Below are 27,552 nucleotides of genomic sequence, written 5' to 3' on the forward strand. Positions count from 1 at the left end.
CAAACCAGATGGCAACATTTTTTTAATTTATGGAAAGCCAGTGGCACACTCCAACATTCAGACATAATTTACAAACGAAGCATGTGTGTTTAGTGAGTCTGCCAGATCAGAGGCAGTAGTGATGACCAGGGATTTTCAGTTGATAATTGTGTGAATTGTATCATTTTCCTGTCCTGCTGAGCATTTAAAATGTAACAATGTGCTTTTAGGTGTCAGGGAAAATGTATGGAATAAAAAGTAAATAATTTTATTTAGGAACTTAGTGAAGTAAAAGTAAATGTTGTCAAAAATATAAATAGTCAAGTAAAGTACAGATACCCCACAAAACTACTTAAGTAGTACTTTAAAGTATTTTGACTTACTATGTACTTTACACCACTGGTAGAGAGGATGCGGTTGGTTGTGGTACTGGTGAACTTACATATGAGAGTTGTATAAGGTTTGGGTAGGCATTTAGGGTGATGTAATGGAGGTGGTAAGCTTCACGATTTACCTCAGCAGGCTAACACAGTATAGCATACAGGTGACACTGGTTGGTCACACTCTCCTGCAGAAGGAGTATGGGGCATTGCTAGATGTAGCAAATATTGACCAGGGATATGTGCAATGCGCGTACACAAGATCCTACATCAGAAAGTGGGGAAAAGGGCTACCTAAATATGATCCCCAATCAGAGACAACAATAAACAGCTGTCTCTGATTGGGAACCATATCAGGCCAAAATAGACATACAAAACCCCTCGACATACAAAAACCCTAGACATACAAAAACCTAGAGTACCCACCCTAGTCACACCTGACCTAACCAAAATATATATAAAACAGAGATATCTAAGGTCAGGGCGTGACACTCACTTGCATGAGAACTAAATACAGACACAGACTGTGTGTGGAAAATGTGTGGCACACCCTTCTTATTAACCTGTGGTGAGTCATTCACAATTTTTGATTAACAAATAAGGTTTTACATGTAAGATGGCTAAATAAAGAGCAAAATTATTGATTAATATAATATTATTATTTCTGCCCTGGTCCTATAAGAGCTCTTTGTCACTTCACACGAGCCGGGTAGTGACAAAAACTCACACTCATTCTTATGCTTATGTTATGTATCACATAGTGTGTGTGTGGCAGGCTTACAATGATGGCAAAAAACAACATTTGAGAGTGCGCTGACCCTGGTGCTAGAGAGGGTACGCAGCTGGAGGTTGAATGTTTGAAGGGGTACAGGACTATAAAAAGTTTGGGAACCAATGTTCTATAGGGATGTCAGACATAAGGAAGTGGTAGTGCTTCCTTTATAGAAACCCTAGTGAGACCCTCCCTTGGTTGAGCAGAGAGCAGACACACACGGCCCTGACAGTGATGGACAAACATGCGCTCATCTCCATGTCCAATCTCCCACTGCCAGGGTTGTGAGTCAGCAATGACAAGGACTGGAAACCGATACCGTTTAGTAAACTGGGATAGCTTTCTGGCTACCTGTCTGTTCTTGGCAAGATCAGAAACGTTCCATAATTGGTTGGCCAGTTGGATTAGTAAGAGGAAGAGAAACAAATATAACTTACAGTAACGTCGGAGGTATCTAACATATTTACTTGAGCATCTCCATGAGCCCATTAATGTTGAAACCTCACCCTCTGACCTAATCACCTTTTTGGCCTTCTTCATACGAAACTAACAATGTGAAATAAATTAGCTTTGTGTTTCAGACATCGCACTTGAGAGACTGACTGTCATAAATAACTTCACAAATACCAACTAGATGTCATAAAGAACTCACATATGTTTCGTTCACCAGTCTGTCTGTCTCTCTGTCTCTCTGTCTCTCTGTCACTCAGTCAGTGGGGCTGTGTTTGCGTATGAATCGTCAGTCAGACCCACTCTCTCCAGTGACGTGGGTGTTGTCTGTACTGTCTGGGACGTGGAACCATGTACAGACCATGTGTCGTAACTACTGGGACAGGAAGGTCTAATCTATCTTAAAACACCACAACCACCCCTGTCTGCCTACTCTGATTGACATGGCTTTTATGCCAATATGGGTGACAATATGGCCGCTGTGAGTGTTGACTGGAACTTACAAATATTGACGAAAGAAAAAGAGACCAGTTTGGCCACTCAGACAGAGAACTGGTTAGCCATGGCCCATTGTGATGGGAAAATACACTGTGATCATTGATAGAACTTGTTAAGCAATTTAGTCCATAGGTACAACAGTTTGTTCTGTATGAGAATATCAATTCAAAGTTTTGACAATCAGATTAAGTGTCAAGATTCTGGCCCAGGACTGTTAGATTTTCAGCAAATGGCATTGCGTCAATTGTTTCTGTGAAGAAGTATTTGAGTGCTGTTTCTATGATTACATTCCTGTGTCATGCCACACATACTCCTCCTTCAGTGTGTTATAATGCTCTCCTCCAACTCTCTATCAGTGTCCTCCATCCATTACAGGACTCTGTCTGTAATCCTACCACCCTCACAGCACGCCCCAGCAAGTCCTCTCTGACATTAAACATGTCCTCCGTCTGTCTCCTAGTGCCATCTGATTCACCAAAGAAAGCGTTCCACTGTTTTTCTTTTTGTAATAGGAAGGATAAGCGCTACTCTCCCTCAAGCGGTTGATTTTCTTAAACTTTTAAGTCATCAGAATGATAGACAAGGCTGTGTCTCCGGTTTCCAAAATCATGTGGCAAAAAAACTGTCAGGAATCACTCTCTCTGTCTACTGTCAGTTAACCACACAGAATCACTCTCTCTGTCTACTAATACAATTGTCCTTTGGAATGAGGTCATGTGTCTATTGTTAACCACACAGGAAGGGACTGGAGAAGGGAGGACGTATATCTCCAGCAGTTTGTTTCAGCAGGTGATTAGTCAGACACTGCGTAATAGATTGTTTGTGTGAGAGATAAAATTCCTGTTGAGCGGACGCTCAAGATTATAATTCATGTTCTCATTTAGACCAGGTGTCATCCACCCCATGATATTTCCTACTGCTACACCAGTTAATACTAATTTATGTTATGCCATTATGAATAATGTTACTCTTTAAAGCCCCAATACAACACTCATAACAGTTACAGCTATACTGATATTATTGTTTGTCATCATTACTAATGTGGTCGATACCAAGTATGCCAGCCATATAGATATTGTAAATGTATGTTCTGTTTTGGATTTCATCATAGTTATTTAAATGTTTGCCTATGTTGAGCTTTGAGATAACACTGCTATGAAAAGTGCTATACAAATTACATGTGTTATTATATAATATAATGACATCATTAGACAAATGTGGTCATAAATGAACTTATTCTTTCTTCTGATTGCAGTGAAAGTAATCCGTGAGGCGACCGACTGACAATGAATCACTGGAGATAAGGTTTTAATGACAAACAAGCGCTTGACAGACAGTGGCTCTATTGTGTTCTGATATCACTTGAATCTGTTCTGATCAAGGCCATTGTCATGTGGTTGTTCTGAAGGACATCAACAGGCCATAACTGTGAATCATGATCCAACACTAGTCTTTACTTTACAAAGAAATGGAAGTAGTGGCTAATCTAGTTTCATTGCCATCATAAATACCCTGTTTCCACAATGCTGATCTTATTGTTCCTCCGTCTATCTTAAGCCAAGGTAACACAGGAACACAGGAGTGAGTTTTATTGTCAGTACACTTGTTTCTCCTTCTTTCTAAATTTAAGCTGTCTTTTTTTTTTTTTTTACCTTTATGGTATGGTGAGTGTGTGATGGCTCCAGTAAAGTCTATGTAGCGCACATTGAGCATTGTGAGATTTATGAATGATGGCCAGCTGGTCCAGGGGATTGTCCTATGCCGTTGATATTGAACACACATCGCTTACGCTTATGCATGCCAGCTTCGTTGTTATACTGTATAAGACTTCTGCACATGTCATTTTGCTCTAGTATTCAGCTGAACAAAAGCATTTCTTGGTTGGCATCGGTGAGAGTTTGACAATGTCTTTGTGTCTCGGAGTCCACATAAATATGCAAAGGAATGCATGAGCACAGTGCAGTAGGTCTCTAAGTGGGTCTTGGTCTTGCAGTGAGTCCTGCAATGTGGCAATTAATTGTTCAGAAGTGACCGTTTAAAATTCATTGTTTACTTTTATTTTTTGTACCTTTATTTAACTAGGCAAGTCAGTTAAGAACAAATTTGGCCTAGGAACAGTGGGTTAACTGCCTGTTCAGGGGCAAAATGATAGATGTGTACCTTGTCAGCTCAGGGATTTGAACTTGCAACCTTCCGGTTACTAGTCCAACACTCTAACCACTAGGCTACCCTGCCACCCCACCTTTGCATGGCGTTCTGTGATAAGACTGGTATGCTGGTCTAGTACTATACAGTACTGAGACACTCAGTTATAAGAGGGTATTTACAGTGCTTTACCCTATTACACATTGATAGGAAGAAACTGTAGACATCATTCTTATTAGCACACTTGACCCCAAAGCCTGAGATCAATAGGCTATCGGTTTATCTATATGGTACTCAGTAGGCCAATCGTTCATTAAGCTAGAGAAAGGTGACAGAGCTAAAAGCAGTGTTTTTCAGACCATGAGACATCCCGAAATTCGGTCTTCTCACAAAACTTAGCTGATGGGACCACACTCCATGGGATATGAGGACATGGCATGACATCTGACACTGCTTCAGAAAAGTCCATATTTGGGTAGCGTTATTTCTTCACGACAGCATTCTTTGGAGGCCGATTAAGGAGGGGTGAGACTGGGGGTGTCATAAATAAGTAACCAACTTCCTCCTCCATCCATTCATCTTCGTGACACCTATTCTCCATCAACCATGGCATTCTACATTCTTCACCAAATCATCCCAATTAGTCACAGGAAATGAATGTGTCCAGGAGAGACAAGCCAGCAGCTGTAGTATAATCTCCCAACCTATTTATATTCTAAGACATTTGGTAGAACCGAGCCAAACATTACATGTATTGTGTCCATTCTATGCACCATGAAATAGCCTGAATATCAGGCATATTTATAGTATTTCTGTTTGGTGGGTACTACATTTCCTCTGTTTGTTCAACTGTTTCTAAATATTAGATGTGGGTATTTTCTGTATTAAATCACAACGCTGATTCATAAAATACTCATTTTTAGAGGAAACATGTGCAGGTACAGCACTACACCTTGTAAAAGGATTCAAGGCCCATATGGAGAAATACCCCAAAAGTGTGCAAGAATAGTTCAATGGCAGTCAACAGAGAGACGGAAATCTTACCTGTGACTGACTGTTTGATCTTATTAATAGCCTCAACATTAGGAGACAGGAAACGTTTCCAATCATTGTGTTTTCATTTGTAACTATTTCGCTGTCCCTGAAGAAAATACTGTGGAGAGAAAGGTTATCTGACAGAGGGCATCGAGAGGGCAGAGGGCGGAGAGATGGAGGGAGGGGTGAATGGAGGGAGACACCGCCTTACAGTACAGTTGAGTGACACCGCTGTCTAGGATACCTCACATCTGGACTAGCTCAGTACGGAGGGGTCAGGGTGCACCCAACCAACCACCCCATCTGTTTATCAACCAACCAACTCCACTTCCTATGGAATGCCACCAGTCTACCAACACCAGCCTAGACGATTACACAGGGATGACCCTGTCCATCTCCCAAATCCTTATCCCCAAATCCTTCTGCATCCCCCACCCCTGGGTCAGGGACCCCAGCCAGAAACACCCTAACTGAAGGGAAAGACTGATATTTTTAGATATGGGGAGAAAGAGGGAAACATGGATAAACTGGGCCCAAAAAGAAGGTCACAAATACAATTTCTCTTTCTGTGACTTATTCCTCCTGCTACTCAACAATCACATTACATTTCACTATAAGTAGTGAAACTGGTCAGCAGAGAATGCACTCATATATTGGCCATCTCTGAAACTCACTTACATAATTCATTTGATGATTCAGCAGTAGCAATACAAGGATGTAACATCTACCAAAGAGACAGGAGTGACTATGGTGGAGGTGTTGCAGTTTATGTTCAGAGCCATATTCCTGTAAAGCTTAGAGAGGACCTCATGTCTAATGTTGTCTAAGTGTTGTGGTTGCAAGTTCACCTGCCTCATCTAAAGCCTCTTATTTTGGGGTGCTGCTATAGGCCACCAAGTGATAACATTCAGTATCTGGATAATATGTGTGAAATGCTTGATAATGTGTGTGATGCTAACAGAGACGTCTATTTTCTGGGTGACCTTAATATAGACTGGTATTCATCAAGCTGTCCGCTCAAGAGGAAGCTTCTTACTGTAACCAGTGTCACTGGGCTACACACAATACCCCATGTGTGGAATTATGTTAGTACATTTTTTTTTTTTACAAAAGCTGAAAAGTCTTGAGTCAATAAGTATTCAACCCCTTTGTACCCTACACATACAATTAACACATACAATTAACACCAAAAGAGTAAGGAGGTTCAACCACAAAGAGTAAGGAGGTTTTCCAATGCCTCGCAAAGAAGGGCACCTATTCAGTGCCGGATTTAGGCATAGGCAACATGGGCATCCGACCAGGGCGGCATCTTGCGGAGGGCAGCATGGGGCACCCACACAATAATAATAATAATAATAATAATAATAATAATAATGATAGATAAAACACAAAAAAATACAAAAAATAATATTCTGAATGGTGACATTTGCGCAATCGGTTTTCTATCGCTCATTTGCACTTCATGTCAATGATATCATGTCACTGTGTGGGACTGTGGGTCAATTAACCTTGTCGGAGTGATGGCCCTGATTCTAGTTTGTGAGCTAGGCAGGCTACTGCCTGGGAAGGTCTCCCACTCAGAAGTAAGAAATGGAAGCCCGAGGTAGGGGGAGTGGGGGAATCTATCAAATAGCACACCTCTAACTTTGTAGAGTACTAATACAATTAGTAATGCAATGAGTTGTGCAATTTAGTTTGTGTGTTTCTATTTTGAAGTGCAATAGTGTAATAGTGTAATAGTGTAATAGTGTAATAGTGTAATAGTGTAATAGTCAGGTTCTCTTCTTTATGTGTGTTATTCTATTTGTGTATTTGTGTGATATAGGATTTGTGCAATTTTATTTTATTTCTGTATTTTTTGTTAGCTATTTTTTTGTTAGCAATAGAGCAATAGAGTAATGTAGCCTGTACAGAAAAAAATGTATTCCAAAACATGCATCCTGTTTGCAATAGGCTAAATTAAAACTGCAAAAAAGGTAGCAAAATATTAACTTTATGTCTGGAATACAAAGCTTTATGTTTGGGGAAAATCCTCCCAAGGTCACCCTCCCTAGGAGAGGGGATGACCTTGGTAATTTATTGTTAAAACGAGAGGCTGCCTGGATCTTTAACTTAAAGAACCCTCCGGTCTCAACGTAGACTTTGATCTGAAGCCATTCTTTGATTATTGTGACTTTGCCATTGTAATTGTTTGTAAGCTTGTGTAGTCAAATTAATCTATGATCGTATGCTATCCATTTGTTGTTTGTATGCTGTTCTTTGTATGACATTTTAATATTTGATAATTAACCAATGATATTAGGCCACTCTTGGCCATGATTACAGACACCTGTGTCTTTTGACACTACATAAACGAGTCATCCCGCAGTGTTTGTGATTATACCCTGATGAAGACAGCTTGGCTGTCGAAACGTTAGTAATTATATTTTTGCATCTGAGCTTCTAGAGTGTGCGGCTCTTTTATTTTCAAGTTTTCTACTCCGCTAGCCAGCACCTCGCCTAAATAGGTGTGCGTTTCTTTTTCTTCTAGATCGTTTGGGGAAAATCCAACACAATACATCACTGAGTACCACTTTTCATATTTTCAAGCATGGTGGTGGCTGCATCATGTTATAGTTATGCTTGTCATCGGCAAGGACTAGGGATTTCTTTTTAGGATAAAAATAAATGGAATAGAGCTAAGAACACGCAAAATCCTAGAGGAAAACCTGATTCAGTCTGCTTCCCAACAAACACTGGGAGACAAATGCACCTTTCAGCAAGACAATAATATACATTGGAGTTGTTTACCAAGATTACTTTGAATGGCCTGGTTACAGTTTTGACTTAAACTGTCTTGAAAATCTATGGCAAGACTTGAAATGGCTAGCAATGATCACCAACCAACTTGACAGAGCTTGAAGAATTATAAAAAGAATAATGTGCAAATATTGTACAATCCAGGTGTGCAAAGCTCTTAGAGACTTACCCCGAAAGACTCACAGCTGTAATCACTGGTAAAGGTGATTCTAACATGTATTGACTCAGGATGTGAATACTTATGTAAATTAAATATAGATTCGATTCTGTATTTAATATTCAATACATTTGAAAAAATTAAAAAATATATGTTTTCAGTTTGTCATAAAGGGGTATTGTGTGTAGATGGGCGAGATAATTTGTTTTTTTAATCCATTTTGAATTCAGGATGAAACACAACAGAATGTGGAATAAGTCAAGGGGTATGAATACATTCCAAATGCACAGTAAATTATAAAGTGTGATGGAAAAAAGCTTTGGGGTACTTTAAATGAAATTACGGGCAAAAAGAATAATTCAATCCTATCTTTCATTGAATCCGGTGGCTCATTTATCACAAAACCTTCTGATGTTGCTATTTATTTTAATGACAATTTCATTGGCACAGTGGGCAAACTCAGGCATGAAATGCCAACAACAAACGGTGAGCCACCATATTCATGTGTAAAATACCTAATAATGAAAGAAAAGTATTGTAATTTTGAATTTTGTAAAGTTAGCGAGGTGGAAAAAGTATTGCTGTCCATTAATAATGAGAAACCATCTGGTATTGACAACCAAGATGGAAAGCTTCTGAGAATGGTAGTGGACAATGTTGCCACTACTATTTGCCACATCTTTAATCTGAGTCTGGAGAAGGGTTTGTCCACAGACCTGGAGGGAAGCCAAAGTGATAGCACCGTGTTACCCCAAAATGGTAAAGCACCCTTTACTGGCTCTAATAGCATGCGTATAGGGAATGGTACTCAACATGTACTGCACTGACACACATTTCAGAATAATAATAAGTTTGTGGGAGCTGTATTGTTAGACTTCAGTACAGCCTTTGATATTATTGACCATCATTTGTTAAAATGAAAAAATATATATTTTTGACCATCATCTGCCATGTCATGGATGGAAAGCTTTCTATCTAATAGAACACAGATACTTTTTTAAATGGTAGCTTCTCTGGGGTAAAACATATAAAGTGTTGTATTCCACAAGGAACCTGTCTTGGCCCATTACTATTCTCTATTTTTTTTACTAATGATCTACCACTAGCCTTAAACAAAGCCTGTGTGTCTATGTATGCAGATGATTCAACGTTATACAGTGAACAAAAATATAAACGCATCATGTAAAGTGTTGGTCCCATGTGGTGGTCACACCAGATACTGACTGGATCTCTGATCCACACCCCTACCTTTTTTTAAAGTATCTGTGACCAACATATGCACATCTGTATTCTCAGTCATGTGCAATCCATAGATTAGGGCCTAATGAATTTATTTCAATTGACTGATTTACTTATATGAACTGTAACTCAGTAAAATCTTTGAAATTGTTACATGTTGTGTTTATATTTTTGTTCAGTCTATTTTTAGCTGTTTGAAGATGGTGTACAAAATCTATATTAAGATGGAAAAAATGAATCTTAACGGGAAGCATTGAAATAGCTATGTAAACTTGGTCGGGTCATCAAAGAAGTTACATATTGCAGTTTGAAGTTGAAAAATTGATAATTGGTGGAGCACTGTGGATACTAATATCCCTGTGAGCCTCTCAGGCCAATGTTTTTAAATAGGGAGCAAATTTGTTTTGAGCATTTTATTTCCATGACTGATCAAACATGCTTTCTCATGGCTCGAATTTGTCCCTCTGCAGCAGACATATCGTGAGCAATATGTTTGGAACATTGAATCGCAATACAATCACAGTATGGAATCACAATACATAGTGAGAATTGCCATACATATAGTATCTGCATCTAAGCATCGTGATAATATCGTATTGTGAGGTCCCTGGAAATTCCCAGCCCTAGTCTGTATGATGTCAGAGTAGTATTGAGGAAATTATCATTCCATCAAAAGCGCCTGGAAACCTCTATGCTTTGATGGTGTACAGCAGGGTTCCCCAACTGGTGGTCTGCGGGCAGGATTCGGCCTGCAGGTGGTTTGATTTGACCCCCCAAGTTATTTTTTATTGTTTGACATAAGCAACTATAAAAACACCAGGAAATCAGCTCTAAGTGATTTTAATTTTGTTAATGTGTTCTTAAGTATTCCAACGCATAATAGAGAGACACTTGTGATCGTACACAAACGTAAGCAAGGTTTGAAATAACTGGCTAAAGTTGGCGAGCTTGTTAGCTAAAACACAAATGAGAGAACACCTCACTCTGACAATTTTACTCATCCTAGTAGATGTGGTTAGGCTGTTCTCATGGAGAACTGGAAATAATTTAATAACGTTATTTTTGCTGACATTTATATTCAACAGGTGTTGCGTGTTTGTAAATTTATCAGTTATTCTGCGCTCTGATACACTCATACGAGAGTGCTTTGAAATTGGAATAGATAGCCAGAGTGAATTAACGAACACACTCAAAGTAATGGTTCATATAGTTCCTTTTCGTTCATTTTTTTAACCTTTGAAATCAACATCGTTTTTACATTTAGCTAATTATTTTACCTCACCAGTTAGCACGTTTAATTGGTCATTTAGGCTATTACTAACATTATAACTTCACAGAATTACGAAATTATATACTAGACATTAGGAATATTTTTGGAATAAAAAACAACATTAGTAATCAGTTCTCAAGAGTTGAAAATAAAGGTTCTGTTCCAGAATACTAGAGATAACTTTCGTTCTCGGTACTGTTTATATTACTCAAAAAAATGTTGTTCTATTTCCAGCTTTCAGTTCTGTTCCCTGAACCGGTTCCAACCCCTGGTTATAATTGCCATGTTGTCTGTACAATCTAAAATGCCCTTGATCCAGAGAGTAGAGGGTATGCAAATGTACAGGTCTGTTTCCAAATTGTACCGGATAAGCTCACCCCACAGCATTTTCAGTGGCTCAACTGGTTTGGACTTCAAGCAGAAGTGCGGTCATTTGTGTTGGCGAACACAGGACTATTGATTCGAGCCTAGTGTTTCTGTTTAATTTAAACTTTATTTAACTAGGCGAGTCAGTTAAAACCTCTACGGGATCGGCGTCCCCCCGCGGGACAGTTGAGCTAATGTAGGCTAATGTGATTAGCATGAGGTTGTAAGTAACAACAAATATTTCCCAGGACATAGACATATCTGATGTGGGCAGAAAGCTTAAATTCTTGTTAATCTAACTGCACTGTCCAATTTACAGTAGCTATTATAGTGAAAGAGTACCATGCTATTGTTTGAGGAGGGTGCACAATAATGAACTTGAAAATCTATTAATAAACCTATTAGGCACATTTGGGCAGTCTTGACACAACATTTTGAACAGAGATGCAATGGTTCATTGAATCAGTCTAAAACGGACACACACTGCTGTCATCTAGTGGCCAAAAGCTAAATTGTGCCTGGGTTGGAATAATACATTATGGCCTTTCTCTTGCATTTGAAAGATGATGGTACAAAAAAAACGTCGTGTTTTTTCTTTTTGTATTATCTTTTACCAGATCGATTGTGTTATATTCTCCTACATTAATGTAACATTTCCACAAACTTCAAAGTGTTTTCTTTCAAATGGTATCAAGAATATGCATATCCTTGCTTCAAGTCCTGAGCTACAGGCTGTTAGATTTGGGTATGTCATTTTAGGCAAAATTGAAAAAAAGTGTCTAATCCTTTTAAGAACAAATTCTTATTTATGATGACAGCCTACCCCAGCCAAACCTGGACCAAGTGTGAGCCACCCTATGGGACTTCCAATCACAGTCAGATGTGACAGAGCATGGATTGAAACCAGGGACTGCAGTGATGTCTCTTGCACTTAGATGCAGTACCTTAGAACACTTCTCCACTCAGGAGCCAGTAGAGGAAGCAAAGATGTTGGCAGGACAGTGCCATCATTCACACAAACACATGGCCCTTCTTTTATTGGAGATTAGATAAGACACATCAGATTTATTTTACTAGGCAAGTCAGTTAAGAACAAATTCTTATTTTCATTGATGGTGGGAACAGTGGGTTATAGGTGCCTGTTCAGGGGCAGAATGACTGACCTTGTCAACTCGGGGATTTGAACTTGCAACCTTCCAGTTAATAGTCCAACACTCTAACCACTAGGCTAACTTGCCGCCACAATTGATGTATAATAAAATAAATGTGTTCCTGTACAATAAAATAGCCAAGCCTTTTTGTGAAATAGCACAAAGGTCTTTACACTCTCGCTGTGCAATGGTACCTTTCCCAAACGGCACCCTAGTCCCTATATAGTGCACTACTTTTGAGCAGGACTGTCCTTCCCGCTCTCCCTCGTTTCCCTGTCCGATCGTGCTGGTATTTCTAAATAATCCAGTAGGTGGCAGCCCAAGTAAAGTGTGGCCTTATCTTTACCCTGCAATTTCAAAAAATGACCAGCAGAGATCAGAGTACTCACATTTTTGACAGCTGAAGAACAAGCATTTTAGCTTCGACAATGCAATCATATCATATTAAGATAACTTTATTGATCAATTGCACACAAGGTCCAACCGACATTTTACTTCCGCTTTTAACCCTACCCCCTCCGAAAGACACATACATACATAGGATTTTGGAGAGGCATGGGGGGTTTAAGTGCCTTGCTCAAGGGCACAATGAATGTGGGCAGACCCACGAGCAACTGCGCCCTCTCATGATGAGTTAATATTTTTGTGGCCACCACCCCCATCTATCGCTTGTTAGGATAGGCCTATCATCATACAGTCAGTCATCTATGATTTTGAAATCAACTCCAGTCATTTGGAGATGGGAAGGGATATTATTTTCCGTGGTCCAGCGAACACTAACAATGCACCTCACAGTCAAACAAACATTTTGTTGTGTCAAACTTTACGTGACATTTCATTACCATTCCATCCTCGGAGTGGCCGCATTGTTTGTACGAGCTTAGCTAAACATTTCTACCCTCGATGTATACGTTTGTTTCCAGTGCATTCTTTCTTTTGATTCTCAATGTTTGGAAAGCACAACCATCTACAATAGTAGGCCGCAAAAAAAAAACGAATAACCTACAGGTCACTGCAAATGTGGTGCGCCTCATTTGACATCTTCAGTGCGCCTGTGCAGACTCACTAATCTGTCCACTTTCAACAGCGATTTCTGGGCACAGTTTTCAAATTGGTAGCTAGCTACTACGTAAGTTAATATCTATCTAAGCAGTCTATGTGCAAATGAAAATGTATACACTATAGTAACCTGATATTAGTTGTTGCTTGAGTTTTGGCACTTTAGGTAGCTAAATTAGCTGGATATTTTAACTAGTTCCGGCGTTGTAGCTAACACGGGGATTTAAGTCGAGCGACTCAGCTTTTGGAACAATATTTCAAAGGTAAGTGCATAGCTAGCTATTATATCTTATTTTTCAAGATACATAACCGTCTCACTGAGAACATGCATTATTGTGTTCATTGTTAGGTCAGGAAAGTAGTTAACTGGTTAGTGAATAGCTAGTCATTCAGACATTAGCCGGAACTCTGAACTACTATAGCCACCTGTTGCTTGCTTACGTCAACTATTTTACTTGTAAGTTCCAGTACTTTTACTATAGTAGTGTATCATATCACATACGTTTTGTGTATCAACATGCTAGCTAGCCTTTTCATTAACGTTATAGGTAAGGTCAATCTTTATTCTGTCTGACTAAATGTTCTTATAGCTAACCAGCTACAGTAATTATATGATAAATTAGTGCAACTAGCTTGCTGGCTATCCAGCCAGGTAAAGTCGGGTGCAATGCACAACCCCATTTTCCATAACATAACTCGTTTGCCGATTATTTTGTGCCACTATAACGTTAATGGCACAGTCAACATTTTGCCGATCAAATACTAAGTTGATGGTAAGTTAGTTAGCGCATTAGTTATTTCTGCTTGATGATAGACTCAGTCAGTGCCCTGCTCTGGTTTGCCCACCTGTAATGCCAATCTTATAGGTTATTGAAGGCCGAATAGACTTGACTTTTACCACAATTTCACACTATTTCCATCTGTATGCCATCAAATAGGCATAAAAGCAGTTTAACACACACACACACACACACGTGCCAACAAAATCTGTTTTAAATGGGCTAGGTCTATTTTGTCTACGACAGTCATCAGTTGGAATGTAGATGATGTAGATGCACTATTGTAAAGTGGCTGTTCCACTGGATGTCTTAAGGTGAACGCACCAATTTGTATGTCGCTCTGGATAAGAGCGTCTGCTAAATGACTTAAATGTAAATGTAATGTAATGAATGTTTTCAGGACATTGTGTATCATCATGTCAGCAAAAAAACAGATTGGGCCATTGTTTACAGATGGCTCATTTCTGGGGTCCTTGATCAACCAAACCTAAACTATTAGTTTTCACCAAAATAACGTTTCATGTCGAGGCATATCTAATATCTCTTGAAACAATACTTACGATTCACCTCCCTACTATTTGGTGAACAAACGCTCACACTTGACTTTGCTGATAGTAAGTACATTTTAACTCAATAAAGTAACTATGACTGATATGTGGTTGTCCCACCTAGCTATTTTAAGATGAAAATACACTCGCTGTAAGTCGCTATGGATAAGTGTCTGCTAAATGACTAAAATATAAATGTCAGGTTGAATGTGTCTTTCGCTATCAAAGAAGTGTTTAAAACCCGTTTTTATCCAGGGTCTCTTGTAGTGTGATTTGAATGTCGCTTACTCTCGCGTGGTCTAGAATGGACTACAATGGCAGCCCACAGGTAGAAAATGGGAGACTCTAAATAAAACTTATTTTAAATGCTTATTTGATAGCGAAGGACACATTCAACATGCCAAATCGTAAGTATTGTTCCTAGAGATATTGGAAATGCCTCTGTTGATGGGAAACTTTATTTTGGTGAAACAGTAGTTTAGGTTTGGTTGATCAAGGGTGCCAGGCTGTAAACAATGGCTCGTTGCAGGACTAAGCAAACAGTAATAACCCTTTGAGGGTTGTCATTCAGCATGATTAGTTTCTCCAGTTTAATTACCCTGTGCCTCATTCAGTTTGATCTCTCTGGTTTCATTACGGTTGTGATTTGAATTGAAAAGAGACCGCTTGTGTAACCATGTAAAACATAAGACTGTCATGTTGCTGGGTGTTTTAGTTTCCACTCATTTAGAGAGTAGAGGAGCAAATACCTCTCAGGAATTCCTTTACAGCCATTTCTGCTTGTTCCAACAAGTGTCAAGTGCCTTCAGTGCTGACTGGAGGTGGTAAACAGCTCTGTAGAATAGGATACCTCAGGGTTTGTCTGAATCGTCCGTTTTTTTTTAGAGAGAAGATGAAAGAAAGGGATTGTTTTATCAGATCGAGGTACTCAATTGTATGCTAGTCAGTCATTTTAAAGGTAAGACTATTGTTTCACTTTGTTTTATATAGGCTGCTTTAACACTTCACTGCAAAAGGTGATGGATATCTGTAGTCTGGGTTCAAGTCCATGGTTTTAGTGAGGAGGTTGTAATGTAATTTTTCTGAACAGAAAATGATAGATTTCTTCACTTTCCAATTCAGCACATCGTCACATCCATGCTACCTGATTAATAGGCCTACATGTAGTTAATTAGGGCCTATTTGTTTCCAATGGAAAGTTAATGATGTGTGGTTCATTGTTTCAGACTTTTAATGGTTACTGTTCTGCTGTCAGTTGGCTATATGAATAAATTATAACAAGCCCCCCCCTCTGTGTGTTGACATGGCCAGTGCTGCAGAATGAACCCGACACAATGGGTGATTGTACCCACCCAGGTCTTCCAAGCTCTTCCCAGGCTCGCAGCATTACGCTCTGCTCTAGGAACAAGCCTTTAATAAGATGTCAGGGAGTACAGAATAAGCTGCACTGGTTGTTGCTCTCTACAATATTTATGAACGCTATCTCACAATGAAAATGGAGAGCAGCTGATTTAGCACCAGAAGTAAATTTATGTATGCATTTTTAGCCTGATGTAGGCGTTTTGTTGCTTCAGTTTGAGAAGTTACTTTTCAAATGCCAGGTACAGGTGGCATTACTAATCTGTAGCCTAATAGGTAAAACATCAAACATTAGGTAGGTGCTTATATTTGTTAGATCTCACATGTACAAGTGTGTATTATAAACGTGTGAATTGTAAATGTGTGTTTTTGCTTATTGTAACTCCCCCTGAGACACCCTCGGATAGTAGGGTCATGGCCAGGGTCTGGCATTATCAATGGCAATTCTGACGCAATTAGGGTTAGGTGCCTTGTTCAAGGGCACATTTGCCGATTTTCTTTCACCTTAATGGCTCAGGGATTTGAACTAGCAACCTTTCAATTACTGGCCCATGCTCTAACTGCTAGGCTACATGTCGCCCATGTAGGCAATGTGTGTATGTAATTGGTACAGTCGAAGGAGCACCCACACGGTCACACACGCACTTTCATTTTGATGAAAGTACCCAAAATCTCATGGCTGCATCACCTTACCAAACCTGAAAATCTGGCTTCCTTCACCTGTCACTTCATTCCTTTTTGTGTCAGGTTCTGGTTTCCTAATGCAAGAGAGAGGCCATAGGACTCTAAAACAGTCAAACAATCACCTAAACATACCAATAAGCACAGAGAGATGGGTCATTACCTGCTCTGCTCACCATTTTAAGTTCAATGGCGCTAGACCGAGGTGTGTGAGACTATCTGTTACTTTTTCAAGTGTTCAGGACATATTGTGCATTATGGAGGCCTAGTCTAACCTCTAGTTTACTCTCAGATTGGCCACACAAAGGAGCAGCAGCCAGGTGAACATTTTGTTTGCCTTTCCTGCCTGCTCATAACAGGTCATTTGTTGCTTTTTAAAAGCTAGCCTAGTCTACCTCTCCAGATCTGCATGGGAATTGAAGTAGTCTATGAGCTAGGCCCTAATGCACAGCTTGGAATTTTGAGTATGGAACTGAGTGAAGCACAGATCTTTCTCGGTAGTGAACAATTTGTGGGCAACCTCACATTGGCTTTACTCAGGCATCCATGTGAAGGTCAAAGACATTGGCTATATACATGTAGGCCTATAAGAAATAGTCTACTGATTATGCCATTCAATATAAGCAAGCATAATAACCAGGCAGATACTTGGCAAGCTCTGTCTAGTTCCACAGGTGCCTGAGCCTAATGCCCTGGCAGTGGGGATTAGTTAGGCTAATTTAAGTGGCGTACAGACGTACACTGCTACTGCCGTGGGGAATGACATCACGTGTGTCTGTTTCTGTGTCAGTGTCTACTCACTGCAGGGACATTGCCAAACCGGTTAGACAGAGCATAGCTGACCATGCGTGAGATTGCTGCAGCTGAAACAGGACGGCCTAGCCTATGTTCTGACTGTTCTAATGGTTATTTACATCTCCAACGTGCAGCAGCTACGTTCATGTTTAGGTTCATCAGTTCAAGCGGTTTGTTTTTCATGTTGTCAAGGTGAAGTTGTCATGATGTGTCTGGATGTATTAGTCCCTAGTGTCCGTCCCTGACCTTCTCCTTGGTAGAGATATTGATCTGTATGCGTTTTATCGGCCCCAGAGGGCTTCAGTGTTGTCAGCACTCTCTAGTACAGTACAGCGCTATACAAATCTGCAGTAGTAGTCACACCTCCAGTCTGTCAGGCTGTTTTCCATGAGGAGTATGTTATTTTGTTTGACCTTCACTGACTTTGTTTTTCTCTTTTTATATAGAAATAATTCAAGTCCTTCACAGAAGTCAGCAATCCCAGACACTACTTGGCTCTAATCACAGGAATCCCAGACACTACTACTGACTGGGGACGTTACAAGGCCTATGGTCTTCTGAAGTGAGTAAGTAACCTAGCTGTTGGCCCAGAACGGGCTCTACTTAGTCCAAGTCGTGCTCACTGGCCACCTTGCCAGGGCTGTTACCTTCTGATTGATACAGTGGTTCCTCCTTTAACTTCTTGACGCTACCCATCCCTGTCGCGGGATCATTGTCATCAGCAACCGCTGAATAGCATAGCGCAGCAGTCATAATATTACTAAAAAAATATTCATATTCATAAAATCACAAGTGCAATATTGCAAAACACAGCTTATCCTTTTGTTAATCCACCTGTCGTCTCAGATTTTGAAATGTTACTTTACAGCGAAAGCAATCCAAGCGTTTGTAAGTTTATCGATAGCCTAGCATAGCATTATGTACACTTAGCATCAGGAAGCTTGGTCACGAAAATCAGAAAAGCAATCAAATGAACCTTTTACCTTTGATCTTCGGATGTTTTCACTCACGAGATGTTCCTTTTGTTCCATAAAGATTGTTTTTGTACCCAAAATACCGACGTTTGTCGCATTATGTTCAGAGCGGTCACGACATCGCAGATGGAAATTCCAAATAGTCTTCATAATGTCCACAGAAACATGTGGAACATTTTTTATAATCATTCCTCAGGTAGTTTTTAAAATATATATTCGATAATATATCAACCGAGTGTTTAGGTTTTTCAATAACAGCGGGAGGAACAATGGCGGCTTTACTCTGTAGCGCAAAAACTCACTCCGAGAGCCCCCACCTATCCACTTACGCAATGATCTTTCTCGCTCATTTTTCAAAATAAAAGCCTGAAACTGTCTAAAGACTGACACCTTAGGGAAGCCAGAGAAAAATGAATCTGGTTGATATCCCTTTAAATGGAGGATAGGCATGCAAAGGAACAGAAGGTTTTCAAAATAAGAGGCGCTTCTTGATTGGATTTTCCTCAGGGTTTCGCCTGCAATATCAGTTCTGTTATACTCACAGACAATATTTAGACAGTTTTGAAAACTTCAGTGTTTTCTTTCTATATGCATATTCTAGCATCTGGTCCTGAGAAATAGGCCGTTATTTTTCCAAACATAAAAATAGTGCCCCCTAGCTTCAAGAAGTTAACACCCCCGCTTCATTGATTTTCCTCACTTTGAAATGAGGGGGTATATAAGCCAACCCGACTTGCTGAAGGTGTGTGCACACTACGGTCGGATATCCTCAAAAGGAAACCCAGTCGATCACGCCTAGCGGTATCACCGAGGCTTTTCTACTTTACATACTGTGCATCAGTAGATAAAAGTTGCGAGCTTACGCCGTGGGACTTGGAGGTAATTTGTGGTTCAGTACGGTACCCTGCGTCACCACTTCATTACTCCAGACCAGCGCGAAGGAGTTAGACACTGATTATGCTTTTGGGTCCTACTGTGTCTCTAACTGACAATGAATGGGCGACATAAACCTAAATGGTAACTGATAATTGTGCACGACTTCAGTATTACTTACTAAAATGTAACACTAGGGTTTTTAATATTTTATTTTGTTAGGATTATTTTGCTCATACTGTAGTACTGTATGCCACTCCCGTCCGGTCACATTGTACAGCACCTGAGTGGCACAATGGTCTGCATAGCAGTGCAAACTGTGTTGCTACAGATGTTGGTTCAATACCCATGGCGGCCTCGACTGGGAGACCCATGAGATGACTGTAGGTTTTTCTCCCTCTAAAAAAAATATTCTAAAACTGGCTTTATTTACAAATTAGTAACAATGTCTCGTCCCATGTTCAAGAAGGGCCTCTTTCTCCCTCATTTTACATTATTTGAAAACAAAATCATTTCCAATTATTTATTTTTTCAACAAAGTGATTATTATTAATTTAGAATGATATCAAATCCCATTTGATATTCTCACAGATATATTATTAACCTTGTTATTAGCAGGACAATATATATTGTGTGCCCGAGTGGCACACAATGGGACTGCCTTGAAGTTCTCCAGCTGTATCCACTGAAAGTGCGTAAGGTTCAAGGCGCGAGGGCAGGGGGCAGGGGGCACAGGATGGGCTGCAGAGCCACGCACAGAAGACCGACCGAGCCCATGGGGAAGGGAGGAAGGGGGAGGGGTTGGACCGCCACACTGACAACACTTTAGGGGCATTTCACTAATAATGGCGCTGACTAGGGAAACGTTCCCACTGTTCTGTTCTTAGTGCCAGTCTGCAGGTTCAAACTAAAACAATGTAATTAATAATGACATCTTTATGCTTTCGTTAGTAAAATAATAAAAATACTCTTTCAAAATGCTGATGTTTATTTAGTTATGGATCCATAATGAATTACTATCACTGAATTACAGAAATATTGGAACAAAGTTTTCTAATGAAGGTAAGCAAATTGTTGCATACTGGAAAATACTTTTCAAACACACAGTTAGGTTGTACGTACCATTATGGCTATTAAGCAGGGCTATATTTTGGCCTTTATGGGTGGTGCACAATTGGCCCAGCATTTCTCTCCCTCTAAAACAGAAATAAATGTTTTTGCCTTTACAAATATTTTTGCCTTTATTCAGATTACAATTGCTTTATTCAGATTACAATTGCTCTCTTTTAGTGTTTTTGAAAACTAAATAACTGTCGTTCTCATCTTCATTATATTATCAAAATAAGAATTGAACTGAAATAAAGGTAAAATTAAATTAAAATTAAATATATTATCAAGTTGATAGCTGGCACCTATATAAAGCTGAGTGACTCACTCATTCATGGCTTTAGATGAAAATAAATAAGTACCAACTTTCTTTCTGATAGTCTTTAACCTCTTGCTTCTACTCGGGACGCTTGCGTCCCAACTAGAGCTCTGGAAATGCAAATGCACTACGCTAAATGCTAATAGTATTAGTTAAAACTCAAAAGTTCATTAAAATACACATGCAGGGTATCGAATTAAAGCTACACTCGTTGTGAATCCAGGCAACAAGTCAGATTTTTAAAATGCTTTTCGGCGAAAGCATGAGAAGCTATTATCTGATAGCATGTAACACCCCAAAAGACCCACAGAGGACGTAAACAAAATAATTAGCATTTCGGCGTTACACAAAACCGCACAATAAAATAGAAAACATTCATTACCTTTCACCATCTTCTTTGTTGGCACTCCTAGATGTCCCATAAACACTATTTGGGTCTTTATTTCGATTAAATCGGTCCATATAAAGCCTAGATATCGTTATATGTAGACTGTGTGATAAACGAAAAAAACATCGTTTCAAAACGTAACGTCATTTTTTAAAATTCAAAAAGTCGACGATAAACTTTCACAAAACACTTCGAAATACGTTTGTAATGCAACTTTATGTATTAGTAAACGTTAATAAGCGATAAAATTAATCAGGAGGCGATGTAAAGATCATTAGCTGTCCGTCTGGAAAAATGTCCGGCTAGAAACTCAACGAAAATATCCGGTCCTAGACCTGAGGAGATACGGTGCCCTGCATGTGTTTGACCAAGAAAAAACTCGAAGGGAAATGACAAGACTCTAGACACCGTGTGGAAGCTGTAGGTACTGCAACCTCAGTCAATTCATTGTGGTTCACCTTTATCAATGGGTTCAAGTAGCGCATGGATATATTTTCCCATTTTCAGTGATCAGTTTTTCCTGTGCTTTTCGATGTAAATGCCGTTCTGGTAAAGCCACAGCAGTGATTTAACCAGTTTTATAAACGTCTGAGTGTTTTCTATCCACACAGACTAAGCAAATGCATATACTATATTCCTGGCATGAGTAGCAGGGCGCTGAAATGTTGCGCGATTTTTAACAGAATGTTCAAAAAAGTAGAGGGTCGACTTAAGAGGTTAATAAAGAAATGTTTTGGTAATCCTGACCTGGACAGCATGTACAGTATTATAATAGCCCATTATGGGCTATTAGCAGGACAATATACCTTTACCAACACCTCTCTGTATTTTGATACTTTGGATGGGGCTCCGGAGTGGATGGTAAATTCTTATTTACAAGGACAGCTTCATCCTTCCTCCCCGTCGGGGAATTGAACCCTGGTCTCCAGCGTGCCTACAGGACACTGGATTCTTTAGCTAAATAGACCAGTACTGTACTCCCGACCGTCATATTAGCGCCATATTTTACGTTCCATCCTAATGGAAACCCAGAGGGTTTTTGTTTTCTTTGGAAGAGAAACAACCTAATATTAATTAAGCAAGTACCAGTCAAAAGTTTGGACACAGCTACTCATTTCAGGGTTTTTCTTCGTTTTTTACATTGTACAATAATAGTGAAGACATCACAACTATGAAATAACACATATGGAATCAGTTAAAAACAAAATATTATTTACGAGGACTGCCTACTCCTTCTTCCCTGTCGGGGATTTGAACCCCAGTCTCCCGCGTGCCCGCAATCTCTAATACAGCTATTATTGCAGGCTTCCAAATGCTTCTCAAAGATGCCCTCTGGTGGTCAAACTAGCACTAACTAGCATTAATAGTACCAGTGGTTCACACATAAATAATGTGGCATAGAATTCTGCGGCATCATGCAAGCTGCGCCGCAGTACGCTGCAACTTTTAAAGGAGGAACCACTATGTAGGTCAAAGATTTGACTTCCTGTTTGAGATTTGGACCCATGTTCACTAGGCACATGTTGATGAACGTTGCAGATAGAAATGTCATATAGAGCAGACAAGAGTCCTTATTCTACATTTCAGAGGGCTTCTTTGTTCTACATGACGTGCAGTGCCTTCATAACGTTTTCACACCCCTTGACTTTTTCAAAATGTTGTTTTTACGTCCTGAATTTGAAATGTATTCAATTGAGATTATTTGTCACAATAATGTCAAAGTGGGATTATGTTTTTCTAGATTTTTCAACCCCTTTGTTATGGTAAGCCTAAAGTTCCCGGAGTAAAAAATGTGCAAAGTCACTTAAGTTGCATGGACTCTGTTCAATAATGGTGTTTAACATGATTTTTGAATGACTACCTCATCTCTGTACCCCACACATACAATTATCTGTAAAGTCCCTCAGTCAAGCAGTGAATTTCAAACACAGATTCAACCACAAAGACCAGGGAGGTTTTCCAATGCCTCTCAAAGAAGAGCACCTATTGGTAGATGGGAAAAGAAAAAATCTGACATTGAATATCCCTTTCAGCATGGTGAAGTTATTAATTACACTTTGGATGGTGTATCAATACACCCAGTCATTACAAAGAGATAGGTGTTCTTCCTGACTCAGTTGCCGAAGAGGAAGGAAACCGCTCGGTGATTTCACCATGAGGCAAATGGTGACTTTAAAACGGTTAGAGTTGAATGGCTGTGATAGAAGAAAACTGAGGAAGGATCAACAACATTGCAGTTACTCCACAATACTAACTTAATTCAGAGTGAAAAGAACGAAGCCTGTAAAGATTGCAAGTATTCCAAAACATGCATCCTGTTTGCAACAAGGCACTAAAGTAATACTGCAAAGAATGTGGCAAAGCTATTCAATTTTTGTTCTGAACACAAAGTGTTATGTTTGGGTCAAATGCAATGCAACACTCTCCATAATTTCAAGCATAGTTGTGGCTGCATTATGTTATGGAATGCTTGTAATTGTCACATGCCAGATCCAGTGGGAGGCACGGTGCTGAGGATGCAAACACTCTTATTTAATATCTGTACACTGTGAGTGTTGCTTTACCACTCTCCATCACTGATGTGGAGTACACCTCCGCTGGTATGTTTTGTGCAGAGGGGGGCAACTCCCGCTTTTGTTTATTCACTGTTCCGAGCAGGCTAGTCTATGCAATCAACTTGTCTGCCATGGAAATTGATGTGAAGTTGTCCGTGGTCACATTTCTGCCTTTGCCCATGTAAGGCTCCCCGAGTCTCAAAGCCACAGTCTCGGACAGTTGCTCACCCGCTGGCCTTGTCTCATCTTTCCCCAGATATGAAAAGCCTTGATTTCGACACTGGCGGCTAACCAACATTTTACTGAAGTCACATGCACCATTATCAGTTTCTATCTGGTTTCTAGCACCCATTCATTGAAGACAGAATAGCATATTTTAATTTTACGATTATTATGTTTCTAGTTTTTGCTTATAGTAGCCAGAGCAATTCTGCTGCGTGAGTGGTCATGTGCCTAATGCACATGGACAACACGGATATTCTTCGAAAAATTGTCGTTTGGACCTCTTGAATTTGGAGTTATTTGACAAAGGTAATTGTCATAGAAACTGCAGAATATTATTTTTCGAATATTATTTTTCGGATACTATATAGAAATGGGGCGGCAGGGTAGCCTAGTGGTTAGAGCGTTGGACTAGTAACCGAAAGGTTGCAAGTTCGAATCCCCGAGCTGACAAGGTACAAATCTGTCGTTCTGCTCCTGAACAGGCAGTTAACTGTTCCTAGGCCGTCATTGAAAATAAGAATTTGTTCTTAACTGACTTGCCTAGTAAAATAAAAAATAAAAAAATTAAAATCACAATGTTTTACCTGCATGTGACTGAAAGAGGATTTGATAAAGGAATGCTCCTTTCCCCACATCTGTCAATTACAATATGCGCCCTTCTCTTCATGTACAATTTGAATTTCCTAATGTTGTCACTCATCAGGTTATTGTCGATTTAACCTTGTCTATAGGTTAACTCTTATGTGTGAAATTAGTTTTGGTGTAATTTCAATGTGCAGGTTGACTGGCATCATTTGTTTCCCCCTCATCAACTTGGCTAGAGTCAAGGCGGTTTTGTATTATTTTAAAGGCCTTCTGCAACACATGGCATGTTTTCATTTCCCTTACATTAAATTAGTAATAGTTACAGTAAATTAAACATTCCTGTAACGGCTTCTTTTTACAATGTAAAACGTCAGAGAATGGGATCAACCTGCAAGGTGTGCCATCAAATTATTAAAATGAGTGCCAACGCTGATAAATAGGCAGCTCATCATCACACTATTGTTCACACTACTCATCATCACACTACTACAGTCCTAATTTAAATTCTATTGTGAAGTAACTTACACAATTATCGCCCATTTGCCATTCATTAAGTGGGCTGGCATCGTTTGCTTTGCTAGATAGTCAAGTATATGTTTTGCATTATTCTAAAGGCCTACTGCAATATGTAGCATGTTTTCATTTCCATTCCGATACATTTGATTAGTAATAGAGTTATAGTAAATAAAACAGTCCCATAACAGCTTCTTTTTAAATCATAAAAGAGAATGGTATCAACCTGCAAGGCATGCGGTCAAAAGATTTACTGCTGATTTTAATAGGCATAACACAAACTCATTGTGTTTCTAAATGAAATCAACCTCTTTTACCCTCCTTATTCAGTTAGGCCTAATTTAAATGCAATTGTGAAGTAAGGTGCACAATTATCCATTTGTCATTCATTCAGTGAAGAGCGAGAGACTGCATTAGTGCCTGGCTGGGTTCCAAAGTCCTACAGCACATTGTGTTGGCTGATTTTAAGTTAGGAATAGGTGTGAGGAAAAACAGGTACAAGGGCTCATACTTTTCAGTGTGTGATTTTCAATTCTGACAAATGAGCAGTGTAAAATACCAACCTTTTTTAAGGAAAAGTCAGGGAAGGAGCAGGTCATAGCTTTTTTGTGGGCTGATAATTTAAATCATAATGTGGCCTACGGCAGTTCAAGTGTTAACTGGGGAGTGTTTCAGGATACAAAATAAATGCAATTGACCTAAGCACAGGCAAAATCCTAGAGGAGAACCTGGTTCAGTCTGCTTTCCATGAGATTAATTCACCTTTTATCAGACAATAACCTAAAACACAAGGCCAAATCTACACTGGGGTTGCTTACCAATAAGACAGGGGAATGTTCCTGAGTCGCCTTGTTAGCTTTTTTGTCTAAAATCTGGCAAGACCTGAGAATGGTTGTCTTTCACATTTTATTTAACTAGGCAAGTCCGTTAAGAACAAATGTTTATTTGCAATGAGAGCCTTCACCGGCCAAACCCGGACGACGCTGGGCCAATTGTGCGTCGCCCTATGGGACTCCTAATCACGGCCGGTTGTGAAACAGCCTGAATACGAACCAGGGTGTCTGTAGTGATGCCTCAAGCACTGAGATGCAGTGTCTTTGACCACTGCTTCACTCGGGAGCCCCAGTCTTGCAATGATCAACAACCAATTTGACAGAGCTTGAAGAATAATGGACAAAGGTTTCACAATCCAGGTGTGGACAGCTCCAAAGGTAATTCTAAATTGTATTGACTCGGGGTTACCTATCTAATCAAGAAATACTATTGTTTTTTTTATTATTATTATTTTTACAAATGTTCAAATTTTGTTTGAGTATTTTGTGTACATTGTAAAAAATATATATTTAAAGACTAAATAAATTTTAATCCCACTTTGTAACACACAAAAAAAAAAAAAGTCCCGGGGTGTGAATACTTACCGGCCTCCACTGTATTTCTATCTAGACATTCTACAACGTTTTGAATAGCTGAACGCAACCCAACCTTGTTTCTGCTCAGGTTAGTCACGTGGGCAGCAGGGAGGGATTCTTTTTATTTTGGTCAGGAGACTTTGTTCAGGGACTACTACATTCCAAAGTGCTGTACTTACCACTCACCGCCCTACCCATTTCCTGCTATGATATTCCAGGACCACACCTACTCCTCACAAGCTGGGTGACCACATAATTCTGTGTTGCTGCATTGACTGTTCAATTCTGTAGTGATCTTCATGGGATTGGCCCTTTCTGGTAATCCACTTTGTCAGGTCCTGATCCAGCCCTGGGTCTGGTTGCATCTGCTTCAATGAACAAACAATCCCACTGACTGTTTCTCTCTCAGTTCATGGAGCTGCTCTGAGCCTCCCTGTATACCCTGTTAAGCTGTCCTAAACTGTGATTACAGGAAAGGTATCTGATCACTTGAAGAGGTGATTGTTCCTGCAGACCATATACAGACATAGGCTTCCATTTAATGTAATAAGTCACCGGCTACACTTGGCCCGTCCCATTGTCAGAATAGAGAGTAACGTAATTAACTGGTGCTTTGTTTATACATTGTTTGTCATGTAATAGGCTGTAATAAAGAAACCCTACATGATATCGCCTCCACATGTCAAAATCAAATTGTATTAGTCACATGCGCTGAATAGACCTTACAGTGAAATGCTTACTAACCAACAATGCAGTTAAAAAACATAAGAAATAAAAGTAACAAATAATTAAAGAGCAGCAGTAAAGTAACTATGGCAAAACTAATATATATATATATATATCACACACACACACGGGGGTACCGGTACAGAGTCAATGTGTGGGGGCACTAGTTGAGGTAATATGTACATGTAGGTAGAGTTATTAAAGTGACTATGCATAGATGGGGGGCAATGCAAATAGTCTGGGTAGCCATTTTGATTAGGTGTTCAGGAGTCTTATGGCTCGGGGTAGAAGCTGTTTAGAAGCCTCTTGGACCTAGACTTGGTGCTACGGTACCGCTTTCCGTGCGGTAGCAGAGAGAACAGTCTATGACTAGGATGGCTGGAGACTTTGACCATTTTTAGGGCCTTCCTCTGACA

At 39.7% G+C, this 27,552-nt stretch overlaps 1 protein-coding gene across 4 annotated transcripts in view; it reads left to right on the forward strand.

The window, feature by feature from the left end:
- The first annotated feature begins 13,284 nt into the window (after positions 1-13,284).
- The window catches only part of LOC115131459 (phosphatase and actin regulator 4A-like), a 47,559-nt gene continuing 33,291 nt past the window's right edge, over positions 13,285-27,552 (forward strand). Inside the window, exons 1-2 of one of the 4 annotated variants that reach the window (XM_065020423.1) lie at positions 13,285-13,563; positions 17,909-18,028. The gene's annotated coding sequence lies outside the window, so the exon portion shown is untranslated. The remainder of the gene's footprint in view (positions 13,564-17,908; positions 18,029-27,552) is intronic. The other 3 variants (XM_065020424.1, XM_065020425.1, XM_065020426.1) reach the window with 3 other exon arrangements.

This window comes from Oncorhynchus nerka, linkage group LG7, assembly GCF_034236695.1.
Source record: "Oncorhynchus nerka isolate Pitt River linkage group LG7, Oner_Uvic_2.0, whole genome shotgun sequence".
Classification (NCBI taxonomy): Eukaryota; Metazoa; Chordata; class Actinopteri; order Salmoniformes; family Salmonidae; genus Oncorhynchus; species Oncorhynchus nerka.